This window comes from Cyprinodon tularosa, unplaced genomic scaffold (assembly GCF_016077235.1).
Source record: "Cyprinodon tularosa strain WSP-4 unplaced genomic scaffold, ASM1607723v1 ctg309, whole genome shotgun sequence".
Classification (NCBI taxonomy): Eukaryota; Metazoa; Chordata; class Actinopteri; order Cyprinodontiformes; family Cyprinodontidae; genus Cyprinodon; species Cyprinodon tularosa.
Genome location: NW_024039018.1, coordinates 394,733 through 407,863, shown reverse-complemented (window position 1 = coordinate 407,863; position 13,131 = coordinate 394,733).

Below are 13,131 nucleotides of genomic sequence, written 5' to 3'. Positions count from 1 at the left end.
GGCTGGACTGAATATTGTCATGATGGGTTTTAAAGATCTCACCCACGTGCAGAGATTAACTCAGAGAACCAGAGGAAAATTTAACAGGTTTATTGAGAGAGAGAGATTATATGCAGGGTTATCTCAGTGGGACTTCAGCGGTCTGGTGAACCAGAACCAGAAACTCTGAAGGGGAGATCACAAAGATCAGTTCAAGGCCCGTAAGGAAAATGACTGAGACTGGTGAATTGCTGGAGGAGACTCACGTTAGGGGGATTCTTGATTTCCCTTGGGTCCAGTTTGTGAGGGTTTAATCCAGAGATGAGTGAACACATTGGAGGGCGGACAGGCAGACTAGCGTTGGGTCCAGAGGAGCAATGGAACGGACTGTCATCGGGTTTTCCTGAAGTGGGCTTGAACAGATCTGGTGAAGGTTTTCCCTTGCTCAGTGTGACTCGAAATATTCCTTCCAAGAGGAGTAGAAGGACCCTGTTTATCCAGTGGATCAGGAGGGCATCCCAATACTGCCAAACACTCTGGCGTCAAGGTGGTGACAGCCCGCTGCTCAAGTACTCCTCTGGTAATGACCCAACAAGCCGCAGGTGTGCCAGGAGGCCCAACAAGGACAGGGCACCGCCTGGTGGTGGAGAGAGGAACACACAAAAAACCCACACAAACTGGAACCCTAACAAATATAAAGCAGAACCAGCGGGTGGATGAGATGAGGTGTGATTAGGAGCCGGGAAGAGTTAAGGAGGTGAATGAGAGTTATCAGGGCAGATCATGACCCTCTAGTTTGAGGATTTGAGGATTTATAGCATCAGTGTTATTGAACTGACATGATACGGAGGATGGAAATTAAATGCCCATCCTGAACCTGTAGAGGCTCACATAAAACATCAAACAAGTCAGGAACAAACTGAAAGATTTAAACTCTAAAACAGTATTTTTAAGTAGACCCATCTCTTGGAGGAAGAAAATATAAAATTTAGGTGGCAGCGGCATATATATGCAGCTCCATTTGCATCAAAAGCCAGAGTAGGTAATGACACTAACTCATTCATCTGTTCCGTCCAGGTGATCAATGTTATTAAAGGCAAATCGGGGAGATATCCTATTATTCAGGGATCCATCTTAGAACAAACTCTGAACATAAATTTGTAAGGTCCCAACTCTGAGGTTTTCGATGCCAACTTCTTCATCCCTGACAGGAAAATACATTATAGGGGCCCCTATAATGTGGGGTCCCCTACAATATTGGGGCAACTGGAGGTGTGTTCTGGACCCCGATCTGGACTGGGCTTCAGGGGCCGACCAAAAACTGTCAGGACTCCTGTCTGTGTGTTTGTGTTTTCTGTGCGTCTCCCTTCCGCCACCAGGAGGCGCCTGGTTCTGGTCCGCCTCCTCACACACCTGCTGATGGTTTCCTCCTTAACAGAGTGTTCTTAAGCTGCTGACTGCCACTACCTCGACGCCAGAGTGTTTGCAAGTTTTGGGTACTCTAGCCAAGCTGAGTTTAGCTCAGTCAAACTGTGTTCTTGTCAACCTGAGTTTTAACATTGTTTGTCTTTTGCCTCTCGGCAGGAAGTCATCCTGCAAATTGGATTTTTCGGACCTTCTCTCAACTGAGCTTCAAACTGAGCTGGGGTTCAAACAGGAGGTTTGGATCCACTTTCCCCAAGAGATCGTTTGAGCTTCATGCTGAGAAAGGGATTCATCTCCATTACGACCCGTTCAAGTACCGCAGGAAATCTGAGTGGCAGTTAGTTTCCACGTTCACCTACAAACAACCGCATTCTGGGTAAACCCTGTTCCGCCCTCCACCGAATCAGACAAACACTGGAACTACAGCATACATACTGGAGTCAAAGATTCAACAACTTCTCTTGAACCGTGAGTCAGCAAACAAATCCTCTTCTCCAAGAGGACAAATCTATTTTCCCACTGAGCCTGAACTAATCGCTGTGCCTTCCCCTCACTTTTCAGTTCCAGTTGAGCAGTGTTCAGAGCAACACTTCTCTCTGCATTATTTCTTCAATAAAACCTGTTAAACCTTCTGCATTTGGGTCTGAACTTTAGTAAAATCATGACAAAATCACATGTAGGGAAACAATATTTAATTTTATCAAAGAATTTAAGTTAGTAGATATCTGGATAAATTTAAAACCAACCGATACATATACTCATCCCATTAAAAAACAATTAGAACATTCTCTATTATCAAATCATTCTCCCTGTAATTAATTATATTTATAACCACAACCTGTTGAGAGGCCCTCCTCCATGGTGCCTACATCAAAAATGGCATCAGTATCAATACCACACAAACTTCAGCCTGTATAAAATGAGACGCATGCCTGATGGGTTATATAATAAGTTACACCGCCTCAAAATCTAAAGAACAAACCAAGAGCAGACAACAATCAGAATCTAAGATTACACTACTAGAACTAGAAACTTTTAGAAATAGCAACAGACAAACAGAAGGAACTGCTGTTATTAAAGGTGCAATATGAAAAAGAATCTGCAGATAGAGGGGCCTGCAGTTTACTAGGATTAAATCAATCAATAAGGAAGGACAAAAACTGCAAATCTTAGAATGGTAAATAAAACAACTAGAAGTAAAACAAAAATAGAACCTCTTATTAACAATAAAGGAGAAACTTTAGTGGAGCAAATCAGGATAAATCAAGAGTTTAGAAAATCCTATGAAAGGCTGTATGATTCTCTGACATCTAGGAACAGGACTCCTTTCTAAATAAGTTATTCCCTTAAAAGATAAAGGTTACAGAGAGCAACTGGAAGCTGAATTTACAGAAGAAGAGCTGGGTAAAGTGATGAAGGTAGGTAAAAAAAAAGGCTGGGCCTGATGGCTTCCCTATAGAGTTTCACAAAACATAAATAAAATAAATAAAAATAATTAAAAAGTCTTATCTTAAAGATGTTTCAAGAGGTATAGTGCAATGGTAGCTTACCAAAGTCTCTGAGAAATGCTTTAATCTTTGTGCTACCCAAACCAGGGAAACTCAGCAATAACTGTAAGAACATGAGGACAATTAATTTACTTACCACTGACCTAAAAATACTTTACTTTACACATGTAAATTATTAGCAACATGCTCACAAGATGCATAATTTCCTTCAGTGATACAGCCTTGGGGGCCTCCAACTGTGGGCTCCGGAACAACCTCGGAGGGGGCCGCCGACTGCGGATCAGGAACGACCTCGGAGGGGGCGAGAAGCGCCCGCAAAGGGCTCTTGGAAGCTTGGAGTGCCCTTGAGGGCTTATGGAGGCTTGGAGCACCCGCTGAGGAGCCATGGAGATTAACTTTCTGGGCTTCAAATCTGAGACCATTTCATTTGTGTGCTCAGAGGTCTCTGGACGGCACAGAGCCTGCTCAAGGGTCTCTGGACATAGCTTGCTAATGGGCCCTGACTTGGAATCTGGCCCACTAAAGGGCACTGGCCTGCTAATGGGCTCTGGTGCTAGGGGAACTGGTTCACTAGGGGAACTGGCCCGCTAGTGGGCTCCGGCACTAGGGGAACTGACCTGCTAGTAGGCTCCGGCGCTAGGGGAACTGGCCAGCTAAAGGGCCCTGGCTCATGATCTGGCCCACTAAAGGGCTCGGGCTCGGGAAGTGCTGGCTGGTGGGGAGCTTATCGAGGTGGTAGGAAGGGAAATAGATCTTACATCTGCCCATAAAAGAAGTCCCATAACTGAGACTCCTCAATATGGGGTCTCTGACTGCAGGGGGTGTAATCATGGATACTTTTTTTAAACCTCCAACTGGTGAAGCGAGCTGCTGGTCATGGAGGTGACGACCTAGGCCATAGGGGAAACTAACCTGGTGAAGAGGGGAACTGAAGCAGGCGTCAGGCTGACCGGCCGGAGAGGAACTGGAGGCGTCAGGCTGACCGGCCGGAGAGGAACTGGAGGCGTCAGGCTGACCGGCCGGAGAGGAACTGGAGGCGTCAGGCTGACCGGCCGGAGAGGGACTGGAGTCGTCAGGCTGACCGGCCGGAGAGGGACTGGAGTCGTCAGGCTGACCGGCCGGAGAGGGACTGGAGTCGTCAGGCTGACCGGCCGGAGAGGGACTGGAGTCGTCAGGCTGACCGGCCGGAGAGGGACTGGAGTCGTCAGGCTGACCGGCCGGAGAGGGACTGGAGTCGTCAGGCTGACCGGCCGGAGAGGGACTGGAGTCGTCAGGCTGACCGGCCGGAGAGGGACTGGAGTCGTCAGGCTGACCTGCCGGAGAGGGACTGGAGTCGTCAGGCTGACCTGCCGGAGAGGGACTGGAGTCGTCAGGCTGACCTGCCGGAGAGGGACTGGAGTCGTCAGGCTGACCCCCTGGAGAGGGACTGGAGTCGTCAGGCTGACCGGCCGGAGAGGGACTGGAGTCGTCAGGCTGACCGGCCGGAGAGGGACTGGAGTCGTCAGGCTAACCCCCTGGAGAGGGACTGGAGTCGTCAGGCTGACCCCCTGGAGAGGGACTGGAGTCGTCAGGCTGACCGGCCGGAGAGGGACTGGAGTCGTCAGGCTGACCCCCTGGAGAGGGACTGGAGTCGTCAGGCTGACCCCCTGGAGAGGGACTGGAGTCGTCAGGCTGACCTGCCGGAGAGGGACTGGAGTCGTCAGGCTGACCCCCTGGAGAGGGACTGGAGTCGTCAGGCTGACTGGCCGGAGAGGGACTGGAGTCGTCAGGCTGACCGGCCGGAGAGGGACTGGAGTCGTCAGGCTGACCCCCTGGAGAGGGACTGGAGTCGTCAGGCTGACCTGCCGGAGAGGGACTGGAGTCGTCAGGCTGACCCCCTGGAGAGGGACTGGAGTCGTCAGGCTGACCGGCCGGAGAGGGACTGGAGTCGTCAGGCTGACCGGCCGGAGAGGGACTGGAGTCGTCAGGCTGACCCCCTGGAGAGGGACTGGAGTCGTCAGGCTGACCTGCCGGAGAGGGACTGGAGTCGTCAGGCTGACCTGCCGGAGAGGGACTGGAGTCGTCAGGCTGACCCCCTGGAGAGCGACTGGAGTCGTCAGGCTGACCTGCCGGAGAGGGACTGGAGTCGTCAGGCTGACCTGCCGGAGAGGGACTGGAGTCGTCAGACTGACCTGCCGGAGAGAGAGGGGAGGTGTCAGGCTAAGGGAGTGGTCTTCTTCCCCCAGCGGCGCTCACGCCTGGATGAAGAAGAAGGCAGTGGGGAACAACAGCCGGTGACAGTGGAGGGACCAAACTGGAGGCGATAGACAACAGAGAGGGAAGGTGATGGAGTGATGGTTAAGGTGGTGGAGGTCTGTTGAAAAGTTGGGGGCTGGCTGCTTGATGGTTCCACTCCAACTCTTCAAACAGTTCTGATAACAGTCGGGGAGAAATGAATGTGGATTTAGAGAAGAGAATCTGCTTTATTTGCCAGCCCCACTCACCCTCTCCAAAGGCGGGCTGAGACTGGCAATTAAGTCCAAAGTTTTTTCCCAGATTGAGGAAGTCCAAACCAAGCTCTGCTGGGTCCATTTTGGTTGGTTCCTTCTGTCAGAGTGGTGTGAAGGTTAGAGGACCCAGATGCAGAGAGACTGAGGTGATTTCTTGCAGTTTTAATAGTTAACACAAACAATTAAGGCAAAATCCAAAAATCCAACTTAAAATGTTACACAGACCAGAACTGTGGAGACATCAGTGGAAAACAAGCACGAGGAGTCAGGGAGTGACGAGGTGAGAAGACAAAAGCAATGATAGAACCAGCAACAACGAGGAACCAACAAGGAGTGACAGCAGAGGGAGAGTCTATATAGCTGACAGAGACAAAGGCAGGGCTAACGAGCTGATAAGGAGCAGGTGTGAGAGGAGACAACGAGGGAGCCAAGGGGAAAGGAACACACACAAGAGGACAACAGAGGACAACAACAGAAAAACCTGAGAACTAAAATAAATCTAGAAACACAAAGTGTGAAACAAACCAATAAAACACACGGATCAAAGTAAAACAGAATGCAAGACCGTGACACTTATTATACTCGAATGCTACTGCAGAAATATTAACAAATAAAAATGCATCTAAACCAACTGTTATCAAACTAGGATGTCCTTTATCCCCTTTGGTGAGGTCCCATAAATCTATAGCAGGCATTACAAACTTTCATTATATACAGATGATATGATCCTGTTCATTTTAAACTGAAATAACTCTATTCCACAAATTGCTTTATTCAATAGAGGAGTATGGTCACATTTCAGGGTATAATATGGATAAAGCTAAATCTTTATCGTTACTAGTGGATGGAAAAGAAATGCCCCCAGAAATGAAATCAGAACTTATTTAACATATTTAGAAATTCTAATATTTTCAAACCTAGATATGATTGTAAACCAGAAATATAAAGGTTTAACAAAAGAAATCACTGAAAATATCAATACGTGGAAGCCCTCAATGCCAGGGGCGCCCCCTAATGGACAGAAATGGAATCTAAGTCATAAGCCCACCCTTACCTTTCTACATTGAAAGGCTGTTGGGGAAAATGTTTAATCTCATTGTTTAAAACATGTCAAAATATGATGTAAAGTCACAATCAAACCAGTTATACTGTCACAGTTTATGGGTTTTACTCCTGGAAGAGAAGCAGATTCTGTATTTAAACAATGGGCCACAAATGGAATAGATACAATTCAGTATTTATTTCAAGCAAATTCAGCTTTCATGATCTATTTTGAAGAATTCAGGCAGAAATTTAATATAGATAGAAAATACTTCTTTAAATGTCTTCAGCTCATAAAATACATTAGAACAAAAAACAAAGATTTATCCAAACCACCGAAATCACAACTAGAAGTTGCTTCCAAAGATAAAAGTGTTGGGATATATCGCCACAATGGAGCCCAAATCAATTGAGGAACCATTTCAAACATCCATAAACCATAAATTAATGCTGATTTTAATCTGTGTTGGTTATCAGAGCTCTGGTTCATTGGCTGAAATAAGTTAGCTGTGAAAGCTTCTTTTTTCTTCTCTTTCCTATCCTGCTGTCTCCCTTTTCTGTTTTAGAGTAGTTAGAAGGAGGAGGTCTCTCATACCTCCATATACATTTCTCTCACACACATACAAAACTCTGTTGATGCCGTTTGCTAAAACGACTTCTGCTGCTGTTGTTAATGCATTTTAACCATTTATTATTTTAAGCTGAATGTATTTTTGTTTTATCTTAATTGTTATTTTAATTGCACTGTTGTCATCATCATACCGGCTGCTATTCTAAAGGACATTATTGAATGTATTAACATGTGGCCTATCTTGGACAATCTCATAAGCCAGTTAAACGGACTCTTAGGGTTTGATTCTTTTTGTTTTCTTTAAACTCGTCATTTAATCTACCTCGTGTTTATTTTTTCTAATAGCGTGTAATGTTTGCATAGATGTTAGACTTCTGTAATCCTGAATTATTAGAATAAAGACGTCATTGATTAACTTGTAGTGGTTCTGTGTTTCATATAGTGGATAGTTTATAACTCAGGCCAGATCCACCCTCTTTTGGTAACAGCGTGAATAAACAGAGATAAAAAGTTCTTTGATTGATAATTATTAGCTCTGCTGATAACCTCCAGAGGTGAAAGGCATAAACCCTGGTAAGAAAGCAAATTAAAGCTACAATTATTCAACTAAAAACACTAAACTGATTTCACCTCCGATTTTCAATAAGTTAAATAATTATCTATAACTCCAGTTCTAGTTAATCATTTATTCATTATCTGCAGGATATTATTTTGCACAACAAAAGTAAAGCTGTGATTTCAGAATTCTATAACTTTTTGGTTTTGAATATCCCAGAAGACTCGACACTGAAACTAGGAGCCTGGAGATTAGAGCTGGGATTAAATCTGTCACTGGAGGATTGATAATCTGAGGGTACAAAGACTCAGAAACAAACAGTTAACTTGCGTTTAATGTTACTTCAATACTAATGGTGAAAGCAAATCTATATTACAGCAGGACAATCCTAAACCAGACTTTAGATGAATAAGGGAGTTTGATTCATTGTTTCTGGGAATACAGGGAAATTCAAAATACTTGGAGAACAAGAAAATACTGTAGAACATCTTGTTTCGAAGGATGTTGTTCTAGATCAGGTTTTCCTCATTTTAGGTTTGTATCCAAAAAATACTTTGTTTACCAGATGTGAACAATTATTGATTGATATGTTTCTGCTACAAGCTAAAAGATTGAAAGCAATATTGTGGAAGAAAACGACAGGACCAGGTATTGACCAATGGATCAGGCAAATACTGAAGACTTTGGAACTTATCTCCAAAAAGGGAAATGAGAATTATCTGAAAACATTTGGAGACCCTTCTGGAACGTTATTAAAGGAGGTGACTTGGAGAAGCCAAACAGCTAAAGACGGGATTAATGTGGGACCATACAGGTGCTGGTCATAAAATTAGAATATCATGAAAAAGTAGATTGATTTCAGTAATTCCATTTAAAAAGTGAAACTTGTATATTATATTCATACATTACATACAAACTCATATATTTCAGATGTTTATTTTGTTTAATTTTGATGATTACAAATGACAACAAATGAAAATCTCAAATTCATCATATCAGAAAATTAGAATATTGTGAAAAGGTTCAAAATTGATGGCCCCTGGTGCCACACTCTAATCAGCTAATTAACTCAAACCACCTGCAAAAGCCTTTAAATGGTCTTTCAGTCTAGTTCTATAGGCTACACAATCATGGGGAAGACTGCTGACTTGACAGTTGTCCAAAAGACGACCATCGACACCTTGCACAAGGAGGGCAAGACACAAAAGGTCATCGCTAAAGAGGCTGGCTGTTCACAGAGCTCAGTGTCCAAGCACATTAATAGAGAGGCGAAGGGAAGGAAAAGATGTGGTCGAAAAAAGTGTACAAGCAAGAGAGATAACTGCACCCTGGAGAGGATTGTGAAACAAAACCCATTCAAAAATGTGGGGGAGATTCACAAAGAGTGGACTGCAGCTGGAGTGAGTGCTTCAAGAACCACCACACACAGACGTATGAAAGACATGGGTTTCTGCTGTCGCATTCCTTGTGTCAAGCCACTCTTGAACCACAGACAGCGTCAGAAGCGTCTTGCCTGGGCTAAAGAGAAACAGGACTGGACTGCTGGTGAGTGGTCCAAAGTCATGTTCTCTGATGAAAGTAAATTTTGCATTTCCTTTGGAAATCAAGGTCCCAGAGTCTGGAGGAAAAGAAGAGAGGCACTTCATCCACGTTGCTTGAAGTCCAGTGTAAAGTTTCCACAGTCAGTGATGGTTTGGGGTGCCATGTCATCTGCTGGTGTTGGTCCATTGTGTTTTCTGAGGTCCAGGGTCAACGCAGCCACATACCAGGAAGTTTTAGAGCACTTCATGCTTCCTGCAGCTGACCAACTTTTTGGAGATGCAGATTTCATTTTCCAACAGGACTTGGCACCTGCACACAGTGCCAAAGCTACCAGTACCTGGTTGAAGGACCATGGTATCCCTGTTCTTAATTGGCCAGCAAACTCTCCTGACCTTAACCCCATAGAAAATCTATGGGGTATTGTGAAGAAGAAGATGCAATACACCAGACCCAACAATTCAGAAGAGCTAAAAGCCACTATTAGAGCAACCTGGGCTATCATAACACCTGAGCAGTGCCACAGACTGATCGACTCCATGCCACGCCGCATTGCTGCAGTAATACAGGCCAAAGGAGGCCCAACTAAATACTGAGTGCTGTATATGCTCATACTTTTCATGTTCATACTTTTCAGTTGGCCAACATTTCTATAAATCCTTTGTTTTTATTGGTCTTCAGTAATATTCTAATTTTCTGATATGATGAATTTGAGATTTTCATTTGTTGTCATTTGTAATCATCAAAATTAAACAAAATAAACATCTGAAATATATGAGTTTGTATGTAATGTATGAATATAATATACAAGTTTCACTTTTTAAATGGAATTACTGAAATCAATCTACTTTTTCATGATATTCTAATTTTATGACCAGCACCTGTAAGGTTAAACCTTCTGCATACTTAAAGGACTGAATGCAGATGTGTGTCTGTGAGGGCGTTTGTTGCTGTAGCTGATTGTATTGGTTATATGGCAGATAGATTTATATAAAATACAATAAAAATATGACTTAAAAAAAGACAAGAACTGAGCTTAAACTGAGGAGGAGGACTCATGTCTCATAGCCATGACCTCATCGCCATGCAGGTGGTCAAACATCTCACCTGGTCTGCCAGGCCAATAATGACCCAAACGACCCCCATTCCAAAGGGTGGACCCATTCGTCCATTTCTATTTGCATGTTTTCTAAACAAAAACAAGGCTTTGTTGGGCTGCTGGATAAAACCTGGAACTCAACACTATTTCTGACATTTTGAATTGAAAAAGTTTCCTGGATGGAAGAGAAACGTCTTTAAACTTGGGAATAAAGGCCAATGGATTGATTTATTTTTTTTTTTAAACCACAGCAAGCAGCTTCAGAATAAACTGGGTGGCTGAGGCATGAGCGCCATCTGCTGGACACATTGGACAGATGAATGTCAGGTTTAAAAACTGGGACAAGGCCAGGTTATTGATCAAGCAGATTTCAGTAGAAACAGTTCAAAAAGCTGAAGGTGAGCAGAAAGAGAAGCAGAGTGCAGCTCAATGGAAAATAGAATTTACTCAGTAAAATAGGATTTCATAGGTAAAAGTTACTAATATAGAAATTAAAGAAAGGTTAGACTGTAAACTGAACTTTTCATGTTCAGATCTGTCAGGTTTAATCAGGATTTAAAGCGCTGCAGTTCTAAGGTTTTATTCCTGTTTGCTGGGAGTTTATGAGCTAGAAGCTGCTTCTATTATTATTGTTATTTCACTCTCAGGAAAATATGCCATTTTGAGTCAAATCCTCAGGAATTACTTATTTATTTTTTGCAAAACTATAATTTTAGTTAATAAACTCATAGCTTTTATGTATTTTATTTGCATTTTTCCAAACTACATCCCATATATTTGGTAATCTGTAGGGAAACATTTATTTTTAACATTTAAGGGGATGAAAATCGCTGATTTCATTGTTCATAAGGCTTACGTGATATACATGTGTATTAATATTTTTGGAGGAAAAGGAAATCAAATTCTTTTAGTTTTTCATTTAGAAAAATCGAATTCAGATTAAAATGACACATGACACACTCCTCAGACATTCCTGGCACAGGGACAAAGCAACATACCAGAGATGGAGCTAATCTATCCGAGTGGCTGCTACTACTGTGTCAGACCATGTTTGAACAAAGCAAGTATTTCCTTCATTGCAAGATGCAGAAATGAATCTAAATAAGAAAGTTATCAAGCTTTTCTTGCATAGTTGAAAGACTATGCAAGACCTCGAGGTGGCAAAAAAAGGAGAAAAAAAAGCTGTTTAAAATGATGGATGGATGAAGAGGAGAGTTGCAAGAAATCACCTCAGCTCCAGAGAGAAATGGGTTAAAATTAGAAGGCAAAAGGAAGTGTTTAAACCTGATACTAAACATATTATATATTAAACTAACACTATACTAAGTTATAAGAATAATTTTTAATTTCAATGGTGATTTTAAATAAACTAAACTCTAAACTCTTACAGGAAGTTAATAACGCATAGCTAAAAACTATTAAATTATTTACAAAAACAAAGTAAGTAGAGCATAAAATAAGGTGAAATTAAAAGTTTAAAAAATTAAAAGAGGAAAAAACTAGTAAAATGGAGGAATTAACCTAAAATTACAAAAAAACAAAAAACAAAATTCAGAAAAGCGTGTTGAGAAAAAGGCAAATGATATGGTGATGAGAAAGTATGTGGTGAGAGGAGCTTAAAGTGGCTGAATTTCGACTCGTCAGTCGTCCCACTTCATCCTGCAGCCACTTTAATTCACCTTTCCCTTTTTTTTTTTTTTTTTTTTACAGTGTCCTGTCTCGCAATGTGCCAATAAGAATAATTGTCTTGATGCCAAAAAGAGCCCAACAGGTTTTACTTTCACAAGTGGAGCAGTACGGCTATCGCCATAGTGTTCCGCTTGATTTATGCACATAAATAGCTTTATTATAATTATGCAGGGAGTTTTACAGATTATATGGACGCTGCGATGTTAATAAAACAGAAGAGGAAAAACAGAAGAAGAAGAAAAAAAGGGAAAAGATGAAACAAAGAGGAGATAAAAGGGAGATAATGATAAAACATTTTCAGTCTGCTTCATCACCTGCAAAGAGATGGAAAAAGAACAGCACAACCAACAGACATGGTACGAGACATACAATAAAGTAACACCTAGATACTATCACTGAAGTAGTATTATTTAATCTGACATGTACTCTGTGTTACCTGAAGATCAGAATGTGGGAATTGTATGTGGAAGTGAATCTCTGAGTACCTGGAGCCTAGCACCTGTAGTTAATTGTGAAAGTGCACTTGTGCATGTAAAGTTTATCCATAGAAAAATGCTCAATAGTGGTTGTGGAGAGCCGAAGAGGTGCCCCAAAGGAAGTCCCCCTGCCACCGCAATGCCGCCAGCAGCCAGCCACCCCCGAAGTGAATCCGGCCCTGGGCCCCAGGGATCCGAGGCCCCAGGGACGCCCGAACCCCACGCAGGAGCCCCAGCCAGGCCCCGGGCGACCGGGCCCCGCGGAGAGGCCGCCAGGAATGAACCAGCAGCCACCCGGGCAGCTACCCCCAAACCCCGAGCTCCACCAGTGGAGCCCCGACGCCAGCCAGCGGAGGGAGGGCAGGACAGGGGAATGCACTCCGCACTTAGCGTGTAATAGAGATGTGCGTGGGAGAGGGGGCAGTTCAGACCCCAACCTGGGAGAGACAAGAAAGAAAAAAGAGAAATGAAAGAAAGAGGAGATAGAAAGGAGTGAGCTTGTCGCAGATATTTTAGATTTATGCTCAATATTAAAGCGTGGTCTGCGCTATGTTATTCCACGCCACAATGCCAGAGGAACTAGCTGTGGGTCTAGATACGGCCAAGGCGGTGAGGAAGTAGGGGCAAGTTTGTGCTACAACGGAGGGACATGTGGGCCAAAAAGAGCGTAGATCCAGGTGGAAAAAGGGTCCCAGCGTTCTCGCTCACCTCGCTCTTCTAACTGCTCCATCTTCACCAGTCGTTTTCCACAATGGCGGT